This window comes from Jatropha curcas, chromosome 11, assembly GCF_041381405.1.
Source record: "Jatropha curcas cultivar XTBG-Jc1 chromosome 11, XTBG_Jcur_1.0, whole genome shotgun sequence".
NCBI lineage: Eukaryota > Viridiplantae > Streptophyta > Magnoliopsida > Malpighiales > Euphorbiaceae > Jatropha > Jatropha curcas.
The window spans coordinates 9,874,588-9,899,483 of NC_143161.1; the positions used below are offsets into that span (position 1 = coordinate 9,874,588).

The 24,896-nt window shown below is 33.7% G+C and overlaps 1 pseudogene; it reads right to left on the reverse strand.

The window, feature by feature from the left end:
• Window positions 1–19,342: 19,342 nt before the first annotated feature.
• Window positions 19,343–22,106, reverse strand: LOC149492540 (methanol O-anthraniloyltransferase pseudogene; annotated as a pseudogene).
• Window positions 22,107–24,896: the final 2,790 nt, after the last annotated feature.

A 24,896-nucleotide genomic window follows, 5' to 3' on the forward strand; every position in this document is an offset into this window, starting at 1 on the left:
CGTCAAAAGGCTTGACCTCTGTTTTAGCTTCTCTTTTCTGCAACTTTGGAACTTTCTTCTCCTATACACAAGAATTCTCATAACTCATCTCCACTACAACTAAATTAAATAGAAAATAACATCACACTTCAAGGAATTCTACTTACTTGGAGGTGACTTAGTGCTTAACGTGCATGAAACTTGCAAGGAAACGGGAGGGAAAGTAAGAAGAGAATATGAAAATGGGAAAGTGAGCTGATAAGAACGGGTAGTCTCTAGAAGAAATGACTTGGCTGTGTAACATATCTACTTGGTACCTCAAGTGTACAAAGACACAACTTAATACCCCACACTGTATGTTTGGCTGCAAACAAGGCCTAAACTTTTTCATGCAAATAAGTCCACTTATCATCTCATGCTACCCCAACCGGGTTTGGTTCAACCCAACTCACCCTTCCTCTATGAAATGACTCAACTCAACGCACTAGGATGTTACAATTCTCCCCTCCTAAATAAAACTTCGTCCCGAAGTTTACCTGTTGTAAACAAATGCGGATATTGTTGTCGCATGGTGTCTTCTGATTCCCAAGTTGCTTCTTCTGTCTTATGATTCCTCCAAAGAACTTTCACCAATGCTATTTTCTTGTTCCGCAATTCTTTAGTTTCTCTGGCTAGGATCTGAACTGGTTCTTCTTCATAAGTGAGATCCGGCTGAATATCAATCTCTTCCGCTGATAATACATGTGAGGGATCTGATCTGTATCTCCTTAACATTGATACATGAAAGACATTATGGATTCGATCTAAGGTTGGAGGTAATGCTAGGCGATAGGCTAATGGTCCTACGCGTTCAACAATCTCGTATGGACCAATGAACCTAGGACTTAGCTTACCCTTTTGTCCAAACCTTAGGATCTTCTTCCATGGTGAAACCTTCAAAAATACTTTATCCCCAACTGAATACTCAATGTCTTTTCTCTTTAAATCCGCATAGGATTTCTGTCGATCACTTGCTTCCTTCAGCCGTCTTCTGATGATTTCTACTTTCTCTTCTGTGTCTCTCACCAAATCTGGACCCAAAATCTTCTTCTCACTAAGTTCTGTCCAATATACAGGTGTTCTGCATCTTCTACCATACAATGCTTCATAGGGTGCCATCTTGATGCTCGCTTGATAGCTGTTGTTATAGGCGAATTCCATGAGAGATACATATTTGTCCCAACTGCCTTCAAATTCAATAACACATGATCTCAACATGTCTTCCAGGATTTGAATTACTCTTTCTGACTGGCCATCTGTCTGCGGATGAAATGCAGTGCTGAAATGCAGTTTCGTTCCTAATGCCTCTTGAAGTTTACCCCAGAACTTCGATGTAAACCTTGGATCACGATCCGAGATAATGGATGATGGAACTCCATGTAGTCGAACTATCTCACCAACATAAATTTCTGCTAACTTGTCGAGAGAATAGTCCGTCTTGACTGGTAGAAAGTGAGCTGACTTGGTTAATCTGTCCACAATCACCCATACTGCATCATGCTTCCGCTGTGTCTGAGGTAAGCCAGTAACAAAATCCATCGTGATCTGATCCCATTTCCATGTTGGCACTGTTATTGGATGAAGTAACCCGGATGGCAGTTGATGTTCTGCTTTTACTTGTTGACATGTTAAACATCTTGTTACAACATCTCCGATGTCTCTCTTCATGCCTGGCCACCAGTAGCCTTTCTTCAAATCTTGATACATCTTGGTGCTGCCTGGATGCATTGTATATGGACTGTTATGAGCTTCATGCAGAATCTTTTGTCTGACCTCCCCTGTCTGTGGTACAACAATTCTATCTGCATAAAACAAAACTCCATGGCTATCCAATCTAAATTTCCCATCATGATCTGCCTGGACTTGTTTAACCCATAGGGCTATTTGTGCATCTTTCTTCTGTGCTTCTGCAACTTCCTGAAGCCAAGATGGTTGTACTTGCATCTGTGCGAGAATAGCTCCTTGCTGTTGTAACTCCATGCTGATTCTCATTAAGCTCAAAGCATACAAGGATTTCCGGCTAAGGGCATCCGCTACCACATTAGCCTTGCCCGGATGATAATTAATGACATAATCATAATTAGCCAGAATTTGCATCCACTTCCGTTGTCTTGAATTCAAGTCCTTCTGTGTTGGTAAATACTTTAAACTCTGATGATCTGTGTAAATGTAACACTTTTCACCATACAGGTAATGCCGCCATACTTTAAATGCTAGAACAATGGCTGCTAGTTCTAAATCATGGGTTGGATAATTCAATTCATGTGGCTTCAATTGTCTGGATACATAGGCTACCACTTTCCTATCTTGCATGAGCACACATCCTAACCCAGTATGAGAGGCATCACTGTAAATCTCAAAGTCTTTACCTGACACTGGCTGAGTTAACACTGGTGCTTCAGTCAACGTTCTCTTCAAAGTGTCAAAACTCTGCTGACATCTATTATCCCAATGGAATACAACCTCTTTCTTCAATAATCTTGTTAAAGGTGATGCAATGATGGAGAATCCCTTTACAAACCTTCTGTAATAACCGGCTAAACCCAGAAAACTTCGAACTTCTGTGACATTTCTGGGTGGTCTCCAATCAATAATAGCTTCAATCTTCTTAGGATCCACTCTGATACCCTCCGATGACACCACATGTCCTAAGAAAGAAACTTCTTCTAGCCAAAACTCACACTTACTGAGCTTAGCATACAGCTGTTTATCTCTCAATGTCTGAAGTACAATCTGCAATTGCTTATCATGTTCTGCCCTATCTCTGGAGTAGACCAAAATGTCATCTATAAACACCACCACAAACTGATCCAGGTATGAATGAAATACGCGGTTCATGAGATCCATGAAAACCGCCGGTGCATTTGTGAGACCGAATGGCATGACTAAAAATTCATAGTGACCATATCGGGTCCTGAATGCAGTCTTAGCGATATCTTCTTCCTTTATCCGCACCTGATGGTACCCCGACCTGAGGTCGATTTTAGAAAACATACCTGCACCCTTTAGTTGATCAAACAAATCATCAATGCGAGGCAATGGATACTTATTCTTGATCGTCAGCTTATTCAGCTGTCTGTAATCGATGCACAATCTGAATGATCCATCTTTCTTCTTAACAAATAATACCGGTGCTCCCCAAGGTGATACACTGGGTCTGATAAAGCCTTTGTCTAATAACTCCTGCAGCTGAATCTTTAACTCTTTTAACTCTGCTGGTGCCATTCTGTAAGGGGCAATTGATACTGGTGCTGCTCCAGGATAGACATCTATGGTAAACTCCACTTCCCTTCTTGGGGGTAACCCTGGTAACTCATCTGGAAACACATCTGGATAATCACATACTGTTGGTATATCTTCCACTTTCAACTTTTCTTTCTCTATTTGTAATGCACATACCAAGTATGCTTCACAACCCTTCTGAATTAATCTCTTTGCTGCCATGGCTGATATCACATTACTCAAAAAATCTCGCCGCTTCCCAACTACTGTAATCTCTTTCCCTGCTGGTGTAGATAATGTCACCCTTTTTTTTGCACAATCAACTAGAGCATTATGTCTAGATAGCCAATCCATGCCCAGAATAACATCAAATTCTCTAAATGGCAACTCCATAAGATCTCCTGGAAACGCCTTTCCATGAATAACAATTGGACAGTCTTTGATCACTGTATGAGTTGTTACTACATCTCCTAATGGATTAGTAACCAACATACCCTGACCCACATGTGCAATCGCTAACCCTTTAACCCAAGGTTTAGGTACACTAATGTATGAATGAGATGAGCCAGGATCAATCAAAGCATAAACTACATGCTCAAATAAAGAAAACTCACCAACTATAACATCTGGAGCTTCCTCCTCTTCTCTGGCTCGCATAGCATAAACCCTGGCTGGACCCCTAGTCTCAGGCCTGTCCACAGTCTCTGACTGCTGTCTCTGCACTCCAGAGGGCTCACCTCTACCTCTACCTGCTATGAACTGGGTAGGAACTCTTGCCTTCTTCGGACAGTCTTTCTTCTGATGGTCTGATGCTCCGCATGTCCAACATTTACCGGTCACCAACCAACAATCTCCACCATGTCGTCTACCACAATGCTCACAAGGTGGATATGGATAACCGGCTGACTCTGCACCTCTACCGGTGCCTCTACCAGTTCCTCTGCCTGAACCTCGAATACCACCGGCAGAACTAGCCACAACTGATGCTGCTGGTGCATGAACACCCCTAGCTATGCCTTGGCTAAAAGAAGGTCTAGAACCAGCTGAACTACTAGCACCTCTGAATCTCTTGCTTTCCGGCTGATAGGTACTCGGTGCACTCTGAGTCTGGTCTCTTCTCTGTTGAGACCGCTGGCGTCTAGTACGCTGATTAGCCTGAATTCGCTCTATCTCCTGAGCTGCCTCTACCAAGGCTGAGAATTCTCTGAATCTGGAAGCTACCACTCCCATCTGAATCTCATCATTTAGGCCTTCTTGAAATTTCTTACACCTCTCGCCCTCTGTAGACACTATCTGCTTACCATACCTGCTAAGTCGAGTGAATTCTCTTTCGTATTCAGCTACAGACATTCTGTTCTGTCGCAGGTATAAGAATTCTTTCCTTCTCGCATCTAGGTAAGCCTCGGTAATGAACTTCTTCTTGAATTCATCCAAGAAGAATTGCCAAGTACGCTGATCTGCTGTCACTCTCTGTTGGACAGTGGTCCACCATGTATATGCCTCCTCTATCAGCAATGAAGTGGCACAAACCAACTTGTCTTCTGCTGTACACTGCAATTGTTCTAGGACTCTCGATGTCCCATCTAACCAATACTCAGCAAGCTCTGGGCTATCATCTTTACTAGCTTTAAATTCCTTTGCACCATATTTTCTAAGCTTCTCCAGTGGGGGCTTTCTCTCTCTTTCTACTATTACGGGTGCTTGAGGCATCACTCCTGCAATTTGTCTAAAAGTGTCTGCAAGTTGCTTTAACAGCACCTCTTGACCTAGTGCTCTTGAAGCCTCACCCTCCACTGTTCTAGCTTGACCTGGTGCTGCTGGAGCCTCACCCTCCACTGCTCTGGAGGCGTGTGACTCACTTTCACCTTCCTGAGACATCCTCCTAAAATAATAACAACTGCTTAGTTCATCAGGGTAGTCATGGCATGTACATATACTGACTTATGCATGCAAGCCCGGGGAAATTAAACCTAGGGCTCTAATACCAAAATTTGTAACACCCCTTCCCGGTCCACCCGTTAACCCGAATGAACCGAGTCGAGATATTACAAAACTGGATGACTGTATGATCTGGCATGCTGCGATCAATATGAATATAATAACATGCTGGTACTGTTTCCAAAAATAATGTAATTTATATTTACAAAACATGATACAAGTTTACAAAATGAAATGGGCCCAACTGTGTGCCCTGTACATGCCATAAAAAGAAAAACAAAATGAGTTTCTACCCTGAAGACCGAGTCTTCTACAGATGAACTGCAGCAGTTGTACGCGGACTCTCTATGGACCAGTCTCAAAACCTGCGAGTTAAACAGGTAACTCGCTGAGCTATACAAGCCCAGTGGATATCTCAACATATCAAGTAACAATTAAATGCATACATGAGTACAAAGAGCCACGTAACAACCATGTAATCACACATATCATCATACTTTCATTTTATCTGAATGATCTTTCTTGTTGTGTATTATACTGTATAATTCATTAAATATTAGTCACAATATCTGTATGGCTCCATAAGGTTATAGTGAAACCGAAGTGATAAGATAAACTGTATGAATACTGTAGGCTATAGGCCCCGAACCGGATTCGCCTATGCCACTGTATGACCTAGTGAGATACTGTCCGCTTTGGTGCCCCTAACCGGATTTGCACCGCACGGTTTAATCATATCCACTCAACGGCCTGTAGCCGGAGTTCCAAACTGTATGGGGCGCAGATCTGCTATCCTATGTCGCGACATAGCCTTATCTACATGGTTTCTACCTAACCTCAATGGAGCTTAAGATTAGCATGTCAACAATGTAACACAATAGCACATAAATGGTTTCACAACGTCATCGTTCATCATATTGATTTGATTTCACATCATATGAATGCTTGTATGTTGTTTTAATCCATGTTCTTATGTTGTATTTTTGTTGTAAAATGATTGGATGCATGCATGTTGAGCAAAGGAATGTGATTACATAGCAAATGAAAGGCAAAAGAGTGTCACAGCACAAGTCGCGACCGCGTATGTGAAAGTCGCGAGCGCGACTTGTGCATCCTGAGAGTCAGTGTGTTTCTGGCTGAAGTCGCGACCGCGCAGCACAAGTCGCGACCGCGAGATGAAGTCGCGAGCGCGCTTGTGCGATTCGCGAGCGCGAGATGCGCACACTGAGAGTCAGAGAGCTTCTGGCCAAAGTCGCGACCACGCATGTGAAAGTCGCGAGCGCGAGTTGTGCCATTTGAGAGTCAGAGAGCTACCTGACTCAAGTCGCGAGCGCGCAATAGGAAATCGCGAGCGCGACTTGCTTTCCAGTATGCGCGAGCGCACGACGTGATTCCGTGCAGTCTGTGTTCTTTTGGCCATAACTCTCAATAGCTAACTCCAAATTGAATGATTCAAAAGCCCATGTAAAGCTAACACAGAAAGGAACAAATAACTCTTCTATGACAATTCCTAATTCCATCATTATATGGGTTCAAAATCAAGATGAAGTTGCTGGTAACATTTCCAGCAAACTCTGTTTCCGCTTCATATGTTCATCCCCTGTTTTCACATCATTTCCAGTACTTCCACCCAACAACAAGCAACATATCATCTCATTGGCAACACACCACACAATTTACATACAAAGAAAATAGTAGACAACATGAGATATCAAACCTTGACGTCAAAAGGCTTGACCTCTGTTTTAGCTTCTCTTTTCTGCAACTTTGGAACTTTCTTCTCCTATACACAAGAATTCTCATAACTCATCTCCACTACAACTAAATTAAATAGAAAATAACATCACACTTCAAGGAATTCTACTTACTTGGAGGTGACTTAGTGCTTAACGTGCATGAAACTTGCAAGGAAACGGGAGGGAAAGTAAGAAGAGAATATGAAAATGGGAAAGTGAGCTGATAAGAACGGGTAGTCTCTAGAAGAAATGACTTGGCTGTGTAACATATCTACTTGGTACCTCAAGTGTACAAAGACACAACTTAATACCCCACACTGTATGTTTGGCTGCAAACAAGGCCTAAACTTTTTCATGCAAATAAGTCCACTTATCATCTCATGCTACCCCAACCGGGTTTGGTTCAACCCAACTCACCCTTCCTCTATGAAATGACTCAACTCAACGCACTAGGATGTTACAACTATCCTAGCTAGCGTGCCATCCTAGGATCGCTTTGCCGGGTCGGGATGTCACAAATTGAGTTCATTCCCACAGAAAAGCAATTGGCAGATATCTTTACTAAACCTCTGAATGAAAGTCAATTCTGCTCAATTAGAAGAGAACTTGGTATGTTAGTTCTAAACTCGTAACTTTAGAACTCTATAAGTATGTTCTAAACTGCTTTCTATAATCTAAAATAGAAGACTTGCTATGTTCTAATTTTTGTTCTGTGTAAAAATCGGTTTTTGTCTAAAACGCACATTGCCCTGATATGACTTTCTAATGTCATTATCAGAATCTTGCTTTAGACTAAATCCAAAAACAGTTAATTTATTGTGTGTGTTTGTTTTTATAATGTTTTCGTGTCTTTAGTGCTTTGGCGGTTTTATTGTTTTATTTCCTTTATTTATTTTATTTCTTTTTATCCTATTTGTCGTTTTGAATTCCATTTAAAAACTGTTCTTTATTTTCTTCCGCCACTTAAGTTTTCCTATTTCTCTATTAACTGCTTCGTATTCTTTTTATCGTCCTCTTGCTAACAAAACCCTAAGTTGCTCTGTGTTTTGAAAATCTCAACAATGGCCGAATCTAGTTCCAACTCTTCATCCGACTCTCTAACTGAGCAAGAGCTTCAACTCCTGAAAAAGCTCTCAAAGAAATATGAGCAAAAAGAGTCGAAGCAGAAAAAGCAAGAAGAGGAACCAGAGAAAGTAAAAACCGAAACTGCTACTTCAAAGAAACAAGTAGTTAGGGCACGCGACAAAGGTAAATCTGTCCTTTCTTCATATCCTCTTATGCGCTCATATGTGATTGATTGGAAATTCTTTGGTAGCAATGAGTTTGATTTCAAGGAACTCTTTGAGTTTCAAGGCTGGATGAGTTTTCTGTCTTTGAACAAACTGTGTTATGAAAACTTGGTTAAAGAGTTCTATAGTTCTCTGAAAGTTAATGGAACAGAGTCGATCTTTGTTAAGCTTCAGGGAAAGACCAAAGCGTTGTCTTACGCTGATTTGGAAAGAATTTTTGATGTGCCAAATACTGGGTCTAGGGTGACAAAAATCAAGGATGTTTCTAGGGTTAGTGATTATAAAAAGGAAGAGTTTGTGAAGAAGATTGTAAGAAAGGGTTCTGCAGACAAACAGGGTACAATAGAATGCTCAAATCTGACAGACAGTATGAAATGGCTGTACAAACTCACTCACATATGTGAACCAAGTTGAACTGTGCATAATGTGGCACATAGTTGAGAAGAAACCCCTCAATCTATGTCATATTATTTTTGATAAGATGCAGAACAACCCTAAAAAGTTGCCCTATGGAATGATTCTCACACTAGTGTTTGAGTTTTTAGATATTGATCTAAATGAGAATGATGGTCATACTGTTTCAAAGTTGGACAGCGGGTCATTAAAGATGAAAGATGAAGAAGGAGGAGAAGAGAAGGAGAAAGAAGAGAAGGAAAAAGAAAAGAAGGGAAAAGAAGAAACTGAAAAAGGAAAGGAAGTGAAAAGAGAAGTTAGAAAAGTAAGGAAAGAAAAAGAAAGAGTTGAGAAAGAAAAAGAAAGAAAAGAAGAGACTGAGAAGAAGAAGAAGAGAGAAGACAAAGGAAAAGGGAAGTTAGGAGAAACAGAAGAAGAAGAAGAAAAGAAGGAGGAAATAGAAGAAGAAGAAAAGAAGTCAGAAGAGAAAGCAGAAGAAAAGAAGTCAGAAGAGAAAGCAGAAGAAGATGAAAAGAAGTTAGAAGAAGAAGCTAAAGAAGAAGAGGAATTAGAAAAAGAAAGAAAGGAGGAGACAGAAAAAGAAAGTGCTACTGAAAAAGAAGCAGGATTAGAAAAAGAAAAGGAGACAGAAAAGAAGAAGGAGTCTGAAAAGATGGAAAAAGGAAAGAAAGTAGAGGAAGTTAGTGAAGTGGAGACAGAAAAGCTAGAAATAAGCAATGAAGAGAAATCTACTGAGGACAAAATAGAGAAAGAATCGGAGTTGTTATCACCTCAAAGAAGTAGGGAGGCTATGCTAGGAAGGTTAGAAAGAGAGCTAATAGAAGAACACAACAAGGAACTTGATGAGGCAATACAACATTGCAAGACTGTGATTGGACAGAATCAGTCTCTCATTGAGACCTTGGATAGGATGAAGAATGTGAATGAAAGGAAATTAGCTACTCTAAAAGTTAAAGGAATGCCCTACATTCCTACCTCAGAGAAACCAAAGAAGGTCAAGCACACTGCTGGAAAACATGGGACTCATGGAAGAAAGCCTCCACTACATCCATCTTCTAAAAGGCCAGAAAGCCCTTCTGAAACTACTCCAGCTCAGAATTTGAGAAGTTCTAAGAGGCTTAGAACTGACCCCAAGCCTTTCTAATTTGTTTTTATGTGTTCTGAACAATATATTTTGCTTTATCTTTGTAGGTTATGTTTTTGGAATTCTGTTTATTTTTCTTTATTTTGCTCTGATTTTGTCTAACCCTTTTGTATGATGACAAAAGGGGGGAGAACGCAGGTATTTTGGTGGTACTTTGAATATTTTGGTACGTACTTGGTGACCAAAGTACTTATATCTTAGTGTTTATCTGTGTGTTTATATTTTCTAATCTGTATGTTTATTGTTTTCTAATATGGTATATTTTGGTGAGCTATATTTTCTATATGATAAGCTGAGTGCTTTTAGAACTTAGATTCTTATTCTAACGACTGTTCTGCAGGTTGGACATAAGATCTTTTGTTCTATTTCGAATATCAGTTTCTATTCTTTTGCTCCGACCATATGTTCTGATTATTAGAACTTAGAATATCTTGTCTATCTTTGCTAGTTCTAATATCTATGCTCTGATTATTAGAATTTAGAATATCTAGCCTATTTTTTGCTAGTTCTAAAATCAGTTTCTAAAAGGTCTCCCTAGTTCTAATTTTCACAGAATAGTTTTATTGCATCTATTCAGGGGGAGCAAAATACCTGTTCTAATGTGCTTTATATTAAGATCATTTGGCATGATTAGAACTTATATGCATAAAATTTAAGGGAGCACATGCTTTTATGTTTATTAAATTTATTGGTTTTGTCATCATCAAAAAGGGGGAGATTGTTGGCTCATGGGTCAATTTCTAATCTCGGATTTTGATGATTAAAACAAAACAAATAAATTTAAATTATGTTATTTGTGCTAATATTATTTTATGCAGAATTCTTATGGAAAGAAATCGTACAAGGCAAGTCCTACAAAATCTATAGTGTATGAAGACAATCCGAAGACCCTAGTGGTTAGGTATTTAGGATAGTTTGTAGGATAGAGAGAAAATTCATATATGAGCACATAAATTAATTTTTCTCTCAACAAAAATATTTTTTGGAAATTAGATTTTTCAAAATAAATTCTTTTATTTGTTTTCGAAAAATATTCTTTAAAATCGAAATGATTTAATTTCCTAAAACTAAAGAGATTACGTCTCTAATGTTTTTGGTAATAAAATCATACACTTTACTTTTCGGAAATATCTTTTGAAGATCTAAAGAATTTCAACTTATTCTCTTACCTAAAATGAAGGAAGATTGTATCTTCTCGTTTTTAGTCAGTAGTATCTTATTCGAAAAATATTTTCCAAAAATGCTACCGAAAATCTTTTTGTTTAAAGGAAAGTAAAATCGTATTTTATTCTCTTACCAAAAAGGATAAAATAAATTTTTGATAATAAAAATTTTCGTATCTTCTAAATAAGGAAAGAAGATATTCTGATTTCAAAATGAAATATTTTCTTTCCAAAAGCGAGAGCTTCATATCTCTCTATATAAAGGAGTGTTTCACTCTTGAAACGTTGGTGAAGTAAGAGTTTTCGTTTTAAGAGCATTCTCTCATTGATCAAATTTTTTTCTCTCAAAACTTACTCTCTACTGCCATTTTTCTTTTCATCTTTACACTTCACATTTTTTATCTTTAAAGAGAAAAGAATTTTTTTTTAACTACTTTTGAAAAACAGTTTTGTGTTCTAAACGATTTTCTAATCTGATAAACTGTTTTTCCTGTGCTTATATGTGCATTTCTTTCTATCTATTTAGATTTTGTAATCTATAGTAGACAGGCTTTTATTTGATAAACATTTGTGTAATAGCTTAGGTTAGAAGCTATTGTGAAAGAGGTTATCAAGCGACCTTTTCCTTGTGTGAGATTTTAATGTCTTGAATTGAGTTTCTGTACTCTGCCAAAAATAGAAAGGGTTGAGATTAACTAGAACCTTTGGAAAATCTAGTGGGATAAAGGGTAGATCTAGGTGTTGATCTATTGCCTTGTATTGTTGGTTTGTCTCTTATCCTTGAAAAGAGATAACATAGTTGAGGATCTCAAGATGCGTCTTGGGGAGTGGATGTAGTCGAGTTAGTGCCGAACCACTATAAATCACTGTGTTGATCTTTTAATTTCTGAAGTTTCCTTAATACTGCTTTTATTACACTTCTGTTTATATTTTAGAAATGCTAAAATTTGTTAAAAATACAAATGTTCTAAAAATTGGAATAAGTCTTATTTTCTCTGAATATTAGAACTTTGGAATTCTGATAAGTGAATATACCAAGTTCTAACTGTTCTTCTATTCACAGTATATTTCACTGCTTGGGTTTCTAACTAATTTTCTAAACTTTATGAGGAAGTTCTAATTACAATAGCTTTTCATCATAAAGTAGTTCTGATACTTGATTAAGGTTTTGTGAAGCAGTTCTAAATTCAATAACTGTCTCTCACACAGTCTTATGTGATTTTCTAAACTTTATAAGGAAATTCTAATTTCAATAGATTTCCTTCATAAAGAAGTTCTAATATTGAATAAGTCAGTGTGAAGCAGTTCTAATCAATAGCTACACTTTGCACAGACTTTCTATCTTTTATGAATAGAACATTATGAGGTGATTCTGATTCATAATCTATTCTCACGAGTTCTGTATTTTTCTGCTGCACTTAGTTAAAATTTTATATTTTGTTTTAAAATTCTAAAATTTATATCTGTTTTTAGAAAACCCAATTCACCCTCTCTTGGGTTGTGCCATACATATATGGGACCCACACCATGAGTGTTTGACTCAACTTTTCAATCTTGACTTCAACGCCAATGCTGCATTAATAACTTTCTCATCCCAAATTATCATTACGTACATGGATAGAAATTACCAAGTTTGCGAGCAAAATATGTTACTAACGAAGTGAGAAAAATAATCAAGTCGACGGTAAGTTTGATTAACTATTTGCATGGTATTGGATATGCCACTAGGGTTTAACCAGTATAAATATAGTGATGGTTGAGGGAAGGTGAAATATTGAAAATTGAGGTTCATCTAGGCATGACCACCGGTTCATTTTGAACCGGAACCGAACCGTAATGTAGATGAATCAAAACCGGACTGAAACCGTCGTTTCAAAGTTTTGAATCGGAACCGACAGTTCAAGAGCCTGTTAAGGTTCATGTGAATCTTAAAATCTGAACCTAAACCGGTCCTGAACCGATGATTAACCGAAGATTTCGGGCCAATTCGAACCGAAAATTTTCTATTTTTATTTTCAAAACTATAATCACTTAGCTTATTTTATAAATCTCTAAAAGTCTCAATAATATTTTACTACATGATATACTTTACTTCAGTTTTTTTTTTTTTTTAATACACTTTACTTTAAAAGTTAAAAATCTAAAAAGTAAAATGGTAAAAAATGAGAGAAATATTTAGACTAAACTTATATTGTTTTTATTTTTTATTTTTACCAGATTGTTTACTAAGTTTAAAATTATATTCTTTTGAAGAATTTTTCAAAATTTTGTATAATTTATTTAATTAATAACATTTAAACAAAATAAAGTGATAACTCATTTCATTATTTTGTAAAATTAATTAATTTTATTCTTATATGAATATGAGCATTCTAAAATTTATTTAAAATAAAATTTGCTAATATTTTTTAAACTCATATTAATATTTTCGAAAGAAAGATTTCATGTTAGAACCGATTTTTTTAAAAAAAACATATATCGCTAGAAACCGTGATCGGAACCGTCGGTTTATCAGAATTGCACCGGAACTGAAATCAGACTGGAACTAGCGGTTCCAGATCCGGTTCAGGTTCAACATTTTAAAAATTTTGAACCGGCGGTTCAATGAACTGGCCATGCTTGGTTTCATCGATATTAAATCATCTATTGAAACTGCTAAAGCTGCTGAAACTATTGATTATAGTGCACGTATGATGTCTTAGGTGATATATTCTAAAATTGTTCCATTCCTCCGGACATGAAACGATTCAAAAGCCTTCTTCAATCCCTCTCCATGAAACCAGGGTAACTGTTATATTTAATATTATAGGTTCTCAATTTCTATTTTTGTGTGTTGTTTTCTTACTTTCTTTTTTGTCTTATCATGAAAAGGAACCGCTAGTTACGAAAGCTCTAAATGAACCTCGGGTGGACTAATCTTTATAACAAGTTGAGCATGATTAACATCTATACTCCAATTTGAGGGGGAGAATTAAGGAAGTTAGAATGCTAGTTGTATATAGAATTCTATTAGGAGTTAGATTCCTAGTTGATTGATAGTATCTTGCATATATATATATATATATTTGTCTCCTTATTGGTGACAGACAACACAAAATATTTTTTCTTCAACATATTACATGTAGATTCAATATTTAACATTTTAAGTTATGTTCAATGAATTTGTTCAATAATGAGAATTAACATTTGTTTAGATTGATATACTTTAGTTGTGAATATGAACTTGTGTCTTTGTACAAATAGAACAGAAGTGACTGCTAATTTAAATAAGCTGATATTTAATTTGGTGCTAGTAAGCTTGAATTTAGCAGTTAAGATGTTTAGTTGTTACAAAGCTGAGTAAATAAAACGATGTTGGAAGATAGATGATACCGTGTTGAGTGAATATAAGATATATCTTTTGTTGTACACGAGCTCATATAAGCAGCATTGCCACTAGGGGCGTAATTTTTTGAAGGAATTGCAAGCCACAGAGGTATATCCTCTAGTGTATTAAATAGGCCCAGCTTCTAGCAAGCAAGCAAGGTCAATAAGTGTTTTTTGTATTATGTTACATTTACAACGTGCAAAAGGAAGTTTGTGAAGTGCCTTTTTAAGTTAATGACTTATTGTGGTTGTTTGTGTTTTCTCTAGTCATGTTATAATGCAAATAAATCAATAAACCTTAAGTTTATATAACTTTATTATTTTTAATTTTCAAAGCAAATCTACAAGGAGCTTAATGAAGATGAAATTCTATTGGAATTAACTAATTTACATTTTTTATTATTAAATTTAGTCATCAAAGTAGTTATAAAAACAATAATAATACTTGCAATTGGTTATCAAACTTAGTAACTAACTTTTTTCTTATATTATTTGCAGGACCTACTGGTTACTAAGGTTCATTGACATTAAATCATTCACCGAAGCAGTTGATTATAAGTGCATGTATGATGCATAGGTGATATAAGAATAATAACCTGCACTTTGTTGCAGGCCATTTTTCCTTTCTTTTATTTTTAGTTTAATATTAGGCCAAAGGATGATTAAATTGTTAAAGAATGATGATATATGTAAGATTGGTACTCTGTGTTGTTGTAGAAGGTTGCATCTTATACAGTTCCATAGTTTAAATCTTTTTTCAGTGGTCGCTGGTTCAGTTACATCCTTATGAACACTGGAGGTATGGTGAACTGATGAATTGTCAGCTCACTTTTCCTTTGCTAGCAAATGAAACTATTATTTGCCTTGGATGATTTAAAAGAACTGTAAAGCCAGCATAAATAACAAAAAATAACTTAGGCAGTGGTGGTAGAGTCACTTAGAAGAAGCTGTGGCTGTTAAAAGATGATTCTTTAAACTGAAAAAAAAAGGGAAAGAAAGCACCTTCTAAATTTTCTCTATAAATAATGATTTGTGCACATACATAGTGTTGGGAACATCAACTCTGATACTAGTTTTTGGGCATCAGCTCTGATACCACTCGTTGGGCCCTTTCAACCAATTAAGAGAAAATTAACGCAACAGAAAAATAGAAATGGGACACACAGAAATTTACGTGGTTCACCCTCAACTGTTTAGGGCTACGTACACGGGACAAACTCCGAATCATTCTTCCACTATTAAAAATAGTAAGTACACACAGAGAGTAATACAAAATAATGGCACACAAAGTGTTTCCCAAAAACACCCTATAATAATTTCCTCACTATTTTTCTCTCCCCTAGTTTTACGAAACCCTTCCTAAAACTAGATAAACTCTCTCTTTCTACATTTTTTCTCTTTCTGCTTCTGTGTGTATCTCAACTGAGGAAAATCCTCTCCTATTTATAGGAGAGGAAATGTGAGAGCCGTGTGTGAGTTACACACGGCTCTTCATTTAGGTTGGTTGCTAACCTTCTGCCAACCTTTTTAAATAACACGTTTTTTCCCTTTTTTTTTTCTTTTCAAATTTATTGTGGGTCCCTCTTGAGTGGGCACCGCACAACAAATCTACTCCTGCACACTCAAGTGGAGACGTTAGTCATCATCATCCCTGCAGCTATAATCTATTAGATCTGCGGGAAGACTTTTGTCCTATCTGCCCAACACATAGGACAAACAGAGAAATTCTAATTACATCTGTATACATATTTGACAGCATGGAGCAATATTCTGTGTATTTGTATTCCAATAAATAATGAAGAAGATAGGCATGAACACCCAGCAAAAATTAAATAGGGAACAACGGGAGTCGTATGTCACTTATAGATTAAAGAAGCAACAAACTTGTTAAAGGAAAAAAGTCCATTTACCACTTACAAAGGAACAAAAATCACTAAAAGCCCATAATCTAATTAGCATTGAGAAAAAAAAAAAAAAAGAAATTATCTAAGGGCAAAAGGCAAAGAAAGGCAAGAATTAAAAGGAATTTTAGCTGCAAACAAAACTTTAAATTATGCCATTTATCTTGTAATAATAATCAACTACCAAGGACTCTTGTTTTTCTTTAAAAAATGTATTTGAGAACATAAACATACCCTAGTCACACCTTAGTCAGAAGATAAAAGGTATGAATGTTATCAAATTTGATAAAGAAAGCAAGAAATTTCAATTTTCTAATGTCTTTATGTTCTATGAGATTTAAAATTTCAGGGTAAGAACACCTCTTCACCCTTTGGCATCTGGAAGCAAAACGGTTCGCTCAAGATGGCATTTCCTGCCAATAGTGTAATATGCTTGACATTCATAAAGCTTATATAATTATTGATGCACGATGTCTAATTAGCTAATTTCAGACTTAGATATACTGCAAAACATATAGATCACTCCAAGATGCATGTGGAAATTTCTTAGAATGAGTTTTGAGTTATTTTTAATATATAGTTTTTCATTTTGTATGCTAGTTATTCAAAGTATATGCGTTCCTGCAAAAATTAATTTCAATCCCGAAATTTGTCTACTGCAACCTCTCAACTTCAAGATTGAAGAAAGAACTGTAAGACGAACTATATTCATTTTTTTCCTCTAAAAAAAAAAAAAAAAATAGGAGCATTTAAGCATTTTCCTAGCTGCTCTATATGTTAGTATATGATATCTTTTTCCTTGTATTCCACCATTTTTTCCCTTTATTTATAGAAGCTTGAAGATAAAATTAATTCTAACCTGCAGGCACAAAAGGTTCAATTGCAAGCAACACTCAAGAAAAATGTAGCATTGCGAACCTTACTTCTAGAGTATGATATAATGAGTTCCTTCTCTTTATAAATTTATAAATACAATATTATCTATATTTTTAAAATTAAAATTTTAAATTGTTTGTCAATCCAATCCATACATGTTCATTTTTTAAAAAATAAATTTTGAAAACTAAAAATTTAAAAAATTTGAAAGTTTTAATTACGTGTATTCTATTTGAATTTTTTTAAGAAAAAATATACTCAATCAAATCATATAAACATAAAGAAAAAAAATATACTTTCCTTTTTATTTCTCTCCTTAATAAAATATTATGTATATTCTATTTGAAATTTTATTTTTTAAAAAAATATCCAATCAAATCATACAAATATAAAGAAAAAAATATTAATAAAAAGAATATATTTTTCTTTTTTTATTTCTCTCCGAGATAATATATTTTAAATTATAATTAAAATAAAATAAAATACTTAAAAAAATATAAAAATTTTCAAATGTCTCCTTATTGTATATATTTATTAAAAATAAATTTTAAAAAATAAGACTTAAAATTTTGAAATGGTTAATTATCTATATGTATTTATTTAAAAAATAATTTTAATAAGTATATCGAATCAATTAATAAAATGTGATTTTCTAATTGGTTATGATGAAGTTTATTTTAAAATATTTTAAATTTTATTAAACACATTATTGGAAATCTCATTATCTCCCTATTCCCACATTTATATATAGTATAGATGTATGTATGTATGCATGTAATTATTATTATTATTATTATTATTGGTAAAATAAGAACATGATTTGTTGCTCAAATTCATGTGAAATAAAGCTTTAGATTTTTTTTTAACATTGTTTATATGTCTTGCTCATTTTTATCCATTTGATTTTTCTCAAGTAGATATTGTTACACTTGAAAGTTAGATCTGGTGATCGGTTTTATGAACTATAAAAATTGGAGATCTTGCAGAGAAAAATTAGTTGACAAAAGAAGAATGTGATTTATCTATTGATATACTTGTGAAATTAGTTTTGATTTTACCAGTCGCAATGACATCCATGGAGAGAGTATTTTATATAATGAAGATAGTGAAAAATCGATCCTATAATCATATGGGAGATAGTTTAATGAATATTACTTTATATTGAAAAAGATATATTTCATAGTTTAAAATTGAAAAAGTTTATATTCAACATTATCAGCATAGGAAAAAATCGTAGGGAATAATTATAAAATAATAAATAACTTTTGTTATCTAATTAATAGATTATTTTAATTAATTAAAATATGTTTCTATGTTTTATTTTATTTGCCTCTATGTAAGTGTTGGATAAGAATTAGCTACACCAAGTATTAGTATAGTCTCGTATACTAAGTCAATCCATTAAGATTTTTTTAAAATATTGTTACTATTTTGTCTTTCTTTTGTCAATCCATTAATATTGTTACTAAGTCAACTTTCTTTTTTCCCATTAACATCTGCAAATAGAGCTTTTGCTCGAGCATTTCCCTAACAATACATTATTAACAAAAGCCAACGAAATTTTATAGAGCTTGCATACAAATTCAAAACTTGACTATATGCTTCTATCTCCAGGTCTAAGTTCTATGTCCGTCAATATATGGCGGAATATATCAATTCACTTCTGAATTTTGTTATTTTAACTTCACAGCACCATCAACTTTTAATTTGACCATCAAATATTTTTACTTATAAAACTACACCTATTAAATACTTTAATTTTTGAAATTATTTTATTGAATACTTTAACTTGCAAAATTAGACTAATTAAACTTTATTAAAAAGTTAAAACTTATGAAATTATTACTATTTCAAACGTCTTGCTAACTATATATCAAGTCAATATTTTACAAATAAAACCCAAAAATTCTAAAAATTATTAATATTAATGTCGAAAAATATGTAATATCATGAAAATTTACAAATCAAGTGCACGATAGATCATCAGCCAAGTTCAAGATGCCACAAAATTAAAATTACAAAATTCAGAGATGAATTTAGTATTCAGCCATCAATATTTACACGCGTAAAACAACTAGTTTTATAGATATCATTACATATCAAAAAGAAAGAGAAGGAAATAGAAAGCACTATTGGAAATTTGATTATATTTAATTTTAGGAGTCATAAGAGTACTTTGCAAAAAGTTAGAATTTCATATTTGTATCAAACAACAAACAACACTATATGATATACTTGAAACCCTAATAGGAGAGGATTAATATGATAGATGAAATTGATAAGAAATATTAAAATTTTATTTTAAAAAAGGAGAGACAAACATTAATAACATTACCAAATATCATGGAAATTGCGATTTTAATAACTCTCACTGCTCACTAATCTCATTTTCAATGACATTTCACCATCTCATACACTTTTTACTACTAATACTACTTTCAAAGCGTTGATGCAATCGTTGGTTTCATAGTAAAATCAATAGGTTGTTGGCCGGTTAATTTCATAAGCTCATCTTGAAACCTTTGCATGACAGGTTCAGGCAACCAAATTGGAAATACAATTCCATCCTCTGCTTTACTATTCTTAAAACGAGCAAAAATACTTATATAAGGAAATGCTCCTGTTGGTCCCGCATAAACTGGATTTCCCCATCCAAAATCAACTTTAGCGAGCCCTGAATTTCTTACATCAACTGAAAGAAAGTTCAAACCTTGAGCATAACGTGGTTTTCCCGATATAACTAAAAGATCTATAACTGACTTTACATATTCCTCACTTAATTGGTTCTTGCAATTCTTTACTAACTCAAGTGCATACCCTAATGGGTTTTTACACAAGAGTCCAACATTTGAAAGAACCGCAGGAAAAATGAAAGAATTACCGTAGAATCCATCCGGTAATTGCATGCATCGATTAGCACGAACACTTGTTATGCATGATAGGCTAACGATTTCATTAGGATCAAGTTGAAATGCAATTGTGCGGCATTTCCACAAACAGCTGGTGAGCACTTCATAAGTTGAGGAATTACGAAGATGGCGAGGAAGATGGTTCTTTATTGATTCTATTTCTTTAGGGCCGAAAAAGAAAGAACGATGAACCATATTTGGTTGGTCCAAATTTAATGTCTTCTTGTTGTTTGAGTCCTCATATTCCTGGTGTATACATGTGATCTTTGGTGGGTTTCTTGCACATAGTATTTCTCTTTGCCAAACGGGAAATAGTGAAGGTGCTTTTGCTCCTTTTGCTATTTCTCCGGTTGCTTTCAAGAATTTTGCCAATCCAAATGAGTCAGTCATTGTGTGATTTAAACGTATTGCAAAGATAAATCCCCCACATGTTAAACGAGTTACCTGAACAAGAGGCATAATATTGTTAATGATTTAAAGGATTTTTAAGTAAATTCAGTATATGAAATTTTTTGTGGACTAACCACCCTATATAATGCTGAACAGAAAATTAAGGAAAATTTTAAAAATTTATAAAAAAAGAAAAATAGAATGTTGGACTGACAAAACGCGTTGCGCTTTCTCTTTATTTCCAGGACCTGTCAGGCAAGGGGCTGTGGCCCCCAAATAAAAAAAAAAAATCAAATTTTTAATATAAAAATTTTTTGAAAAAAATATGTTTTAGTTTTGCCACTCATAATTAAGTAAAATTATTTTATGGCCTCCTAACTATTTAGACTAGGCCCCCTTTTGTTTGTTTTAGCTTTTATATATATATATTATACAATTGGAAGATTTTTAAATATATCAAATCTTTCATAGACTAACATGGTATCAAATCATTAGTTCATGAATAACATGATAACGTGAATTATACGCAAGAATTTTCATAATTTAATTATGTACTTCGAAAAGAAAAAGAATAGGTATGCCCCCAAGATGTGCAAAATCACCGACTGAACTAAACCAAAATTCGAACCAACCCACATCAGTTCAGTTGGATTAGCTATTCAATGGAGATTTGGTTTGTCAGTTTATTTGGTTTGATCTGAATTTATTATTTGGTTTGAGTCAATTTCGTAAAAATTCATCAGTTGTATTTAAAGCTGAACTGATGGAGTCAGTTTGGTTCAAATACTAATTTTGGTTCGTTTGGTCTATCATCCAAAAACTTCAATTTACATTTTCTACCATTGGTTTGGTTTGATTTGCATCGAACTCACTATTTGCTCACTCCTATATGCCCATCAGGGATTTTTCCCAATCGGCTAGTTCTAGCTACTCTAGAATTGAAATCATACCAATCCAATTTAAGTAGATCTCGGTTTTTAATTATTGAGGAAAAAAATCAATGGTCACATAAATCGAAATCATCGATTTTAAACCATGGCCACCTTTTAGGTGAAAAAAAAAACCATGTCATGTATATTTCTTTGCCTTTCTTTTAGTAGAAGGTGAGTTTATTAGTAATTAGGTAGTGAGAGATATAAGATTTGAAGAAGAAGAAGACTTTAGTGTAGCATATTATATGTCTAACTTTCTGATGAAACTTGTTTGATAACCTGTGAAAATTTTCCTTCATATTCAGTAAAATACTTATATTGAATCAAACAGGATGTAAAAATAGAAAATAAAGGACATTACCTGAATCAGCAACAAAGGACATCCAAGGATACCAAAAGAGCCAGGAACATCATACAAAAGCTCTTCAATGGAAGGACAAGGAGGAAGCATTGAGTCACCAAGTTGTTCAATACTTACATCAGCATTAGCTTCAATGAACAAAATGCCTTCTCCATTACAATCCACCATAAGTTTCTTATTAGGCCCTTCTATAACCTTACCTGCAAATGGTTAGTAATAGACTAATGCTTCACTTAGTGCTTTTCTAATAATTGCGACTGGGTCCTTTCCTTTCATTAAAGGATGGCTACGATAAAACAGTATAAATGAAATTTGAAAACGTAAGCCTTCTTGATCGTCTATGTCTGAAAGTGTCTTTAGTTCACAGGGTGTTGGTTTGGCCGGAACAATGAGTTCCGGCTGGCGGCGCTGCACTGAAAATGCCGTAGACAAAAGTGGTAATGCCATTTGTTATGTAATGTTAAAGGAGAGTTTTAGATATAGATGCGGTTTTTGTTTTCTACTTGTAGAGATTGCAGGATGCGCCTCTATATATGAAAGTTTGTAAGCGTTTTGTAGTCTTGTGAGTCACATACTTTTTAGAAGCTACTTTAGCCACAAGTTCGTTTTGATTGTATATATAATATAATTATCTATTTGGATTGTATTTTTTATTATTGGAAAATATGAATAAACATTTCTTGTTTTTTTTATCTTTTAACTTATATTATATATTAATATTGCATATATTCATATTATTTCGTAGATATTGTATTTTTTGCATTTGATGTTTTTTTATTTATCCATTCTTCTTTTATACTTAATTCAGAAAAATACTTTAGAAGTCTTATCTTTCAAAAGTTGTTTCTTCTTTGGAAGTATAATTTTCAAATTTTGTTTCTTCTTTGAAAGAATTTTGTTCCAAAATTATTTCTTTAAAAATTTTATCTCCAAATTTATTTCTTTAAAACCCTTGTCCTTCAAAGTTGTTTCCTCCTTTGAAAGTCTAATCTCCAAATTTGTTTCTTTTTTAAAAGAATTTTGCTCTAAAATTATTCGTGGTTTGAAAATTTTATCTCAAAACTTATTTCTTTTTTAGAAGTTTTGCCTTTCAAAATTGTTTCTTCTTTTGAATTATAATCTACAAAATTTGTTTCTTCTTTGAAAGAATTTTTGCTCCAAAATTGTTTCTCTTTGAAAATTTTATCTCTAAATTTGTTTCTTTTTTGGAAAAACTTTTGGCCTTTTAAAGTTGTTTCTTCTATATATATATATATATATATATATATATATATATATATATATATATATATATATATATATATATGTGTGTGTGTGTGTGTGTGTGTGTGTGTGTGTGTGTGTGTGTGTGTGTGTGTGTGTGTGTGTGTGTGTGATTTGGGCTTGCTTCTCTCCCTCGAGAGCAATCAGGAATAATATATATATATATATATATATATAAAATGTGTGATTTGGGCTTGCTTCTCTCCCTCAAGTGCAATCAGGATTGGACTTTTCACGCTTGAAACTTGAAATCCTCCCTTATTGAATGGGTCTCGCTCGAATTGAAACGCATTTGAACCTAGCCGGAGGTAAATTGGGCAAAATGTTAAAACTCGTGATGTGAAAATGTGTAGTTTAGGCTTGCTCGAGTTTGGGTCAATTAAGACTAAAAGATTAATACTAATCAATTAACTAGTTAGCTTGTCACCCTCATATGATATTTGTATATTTGGTATTTAGTCGACGTGGAATTCTTAACAATATAAAAAGCATAAAGTGGAAGATATTTTTTAATAATTATCTTTAAACATATATTAATTAACTAATTAATTATATAATAGGTAAATTAATCATCCAATCAAAATCTTCTAAGAAGACAATGATTATTTCTAAAATTTTTAAAAAAGAGAAAACAAATGCTAAGAAAAGAGAATACCAAGTTTATATTTATAAAATTTATCCTAATCTCAACTTTGTGTATAGATATATAGATATAATAATAACATATTATATATATTTTTGAAATTAAAATTTTTAATTTGTCATCCCGCACATACATATTTTCATTTATTTAAAAATAAATTTTAAAAATTAAAAATTGTAAAAATTTTGGAAGGTATAATTATGTATATTCTATTTGAAATTTATTTTTAAAAAAGTATATCTAATTAAATCATAAACATAAAGAAAAAAAGAATATTAATAAAAAATATACTTTTTTTTTCTTTTTTTTATGTCTCTCCTAAATAAAACCTTTTAAATTATGATCAAAATAAAATCAAATTTTAAAAAATAAAATTGAAAAAATATAAAAATTTTCAAATGTCTCATTATCATATATATTTATTAAAAATAAAATTTACAAAAAAGTAAAACTTCAAATTTTGAAATGCTTAATTATCTATCTATATTTATTTCAATAATAATTTTAATAAATTATATCAAATCAGTTTATAAAATGTAATTTTTAATTGACTATGACTAAAATTATTTTAGAATATTTCAAATTTCATTAAAGGTACTATTGAAAATCTTCTTATTCTCTCTTATTACTACATTTATATAGTATATATATATATATATATATAGTATAGATTTTAGATTTTTAAGTTTTTGGTGTTTCTTCTAATATATAATATTCAGTTTGTTTCCATTTCGTGTTTCTTTTCTTGGCTAAATAATTTTGTACGGTCATTTAATAATGTTGAATTGTTGATAGTTCCATTTATGTCTTGGTGTTAGTGATTGGTATCATTCTGTCGGGTGACTCCTTTAGATAGTTGGCATTATTCTGTTAGGTGAAATATCCTTATATATATATATATATAATTTAAACCACCACGTATCCGGATACATTACTAGAAACCGCCTAATTCGGCTTGGGGTTTAATCACAGTTTAGGGTTTTGTGAACCCCTTCCCCAAATGTCATAAGCATGTGATGCATATGATGAATGAGAAGAAATACACGTGATGTGTGTGAGTCGCCACCTTGTTTAATTATTTAAGGGTAAACTAGGAAAAAACCCTAAGTGACTCCATTTTTAATTAACCTAGTTACTAGATTAATTATCCCAATGATTAAGGCACAATCTACGAACCCGAGATGGATCCCGAGATTATGTCATGCCGATAAACTAACCGATGAATGAATGCTTTGCAAGGTAAATGATGGATTAATGAAATGTTTGAGTGATTTTGACTTGCCACCCGGGGTGAAATCCCGAACGTGCCTACGTACTTCCGTTTGAATGGA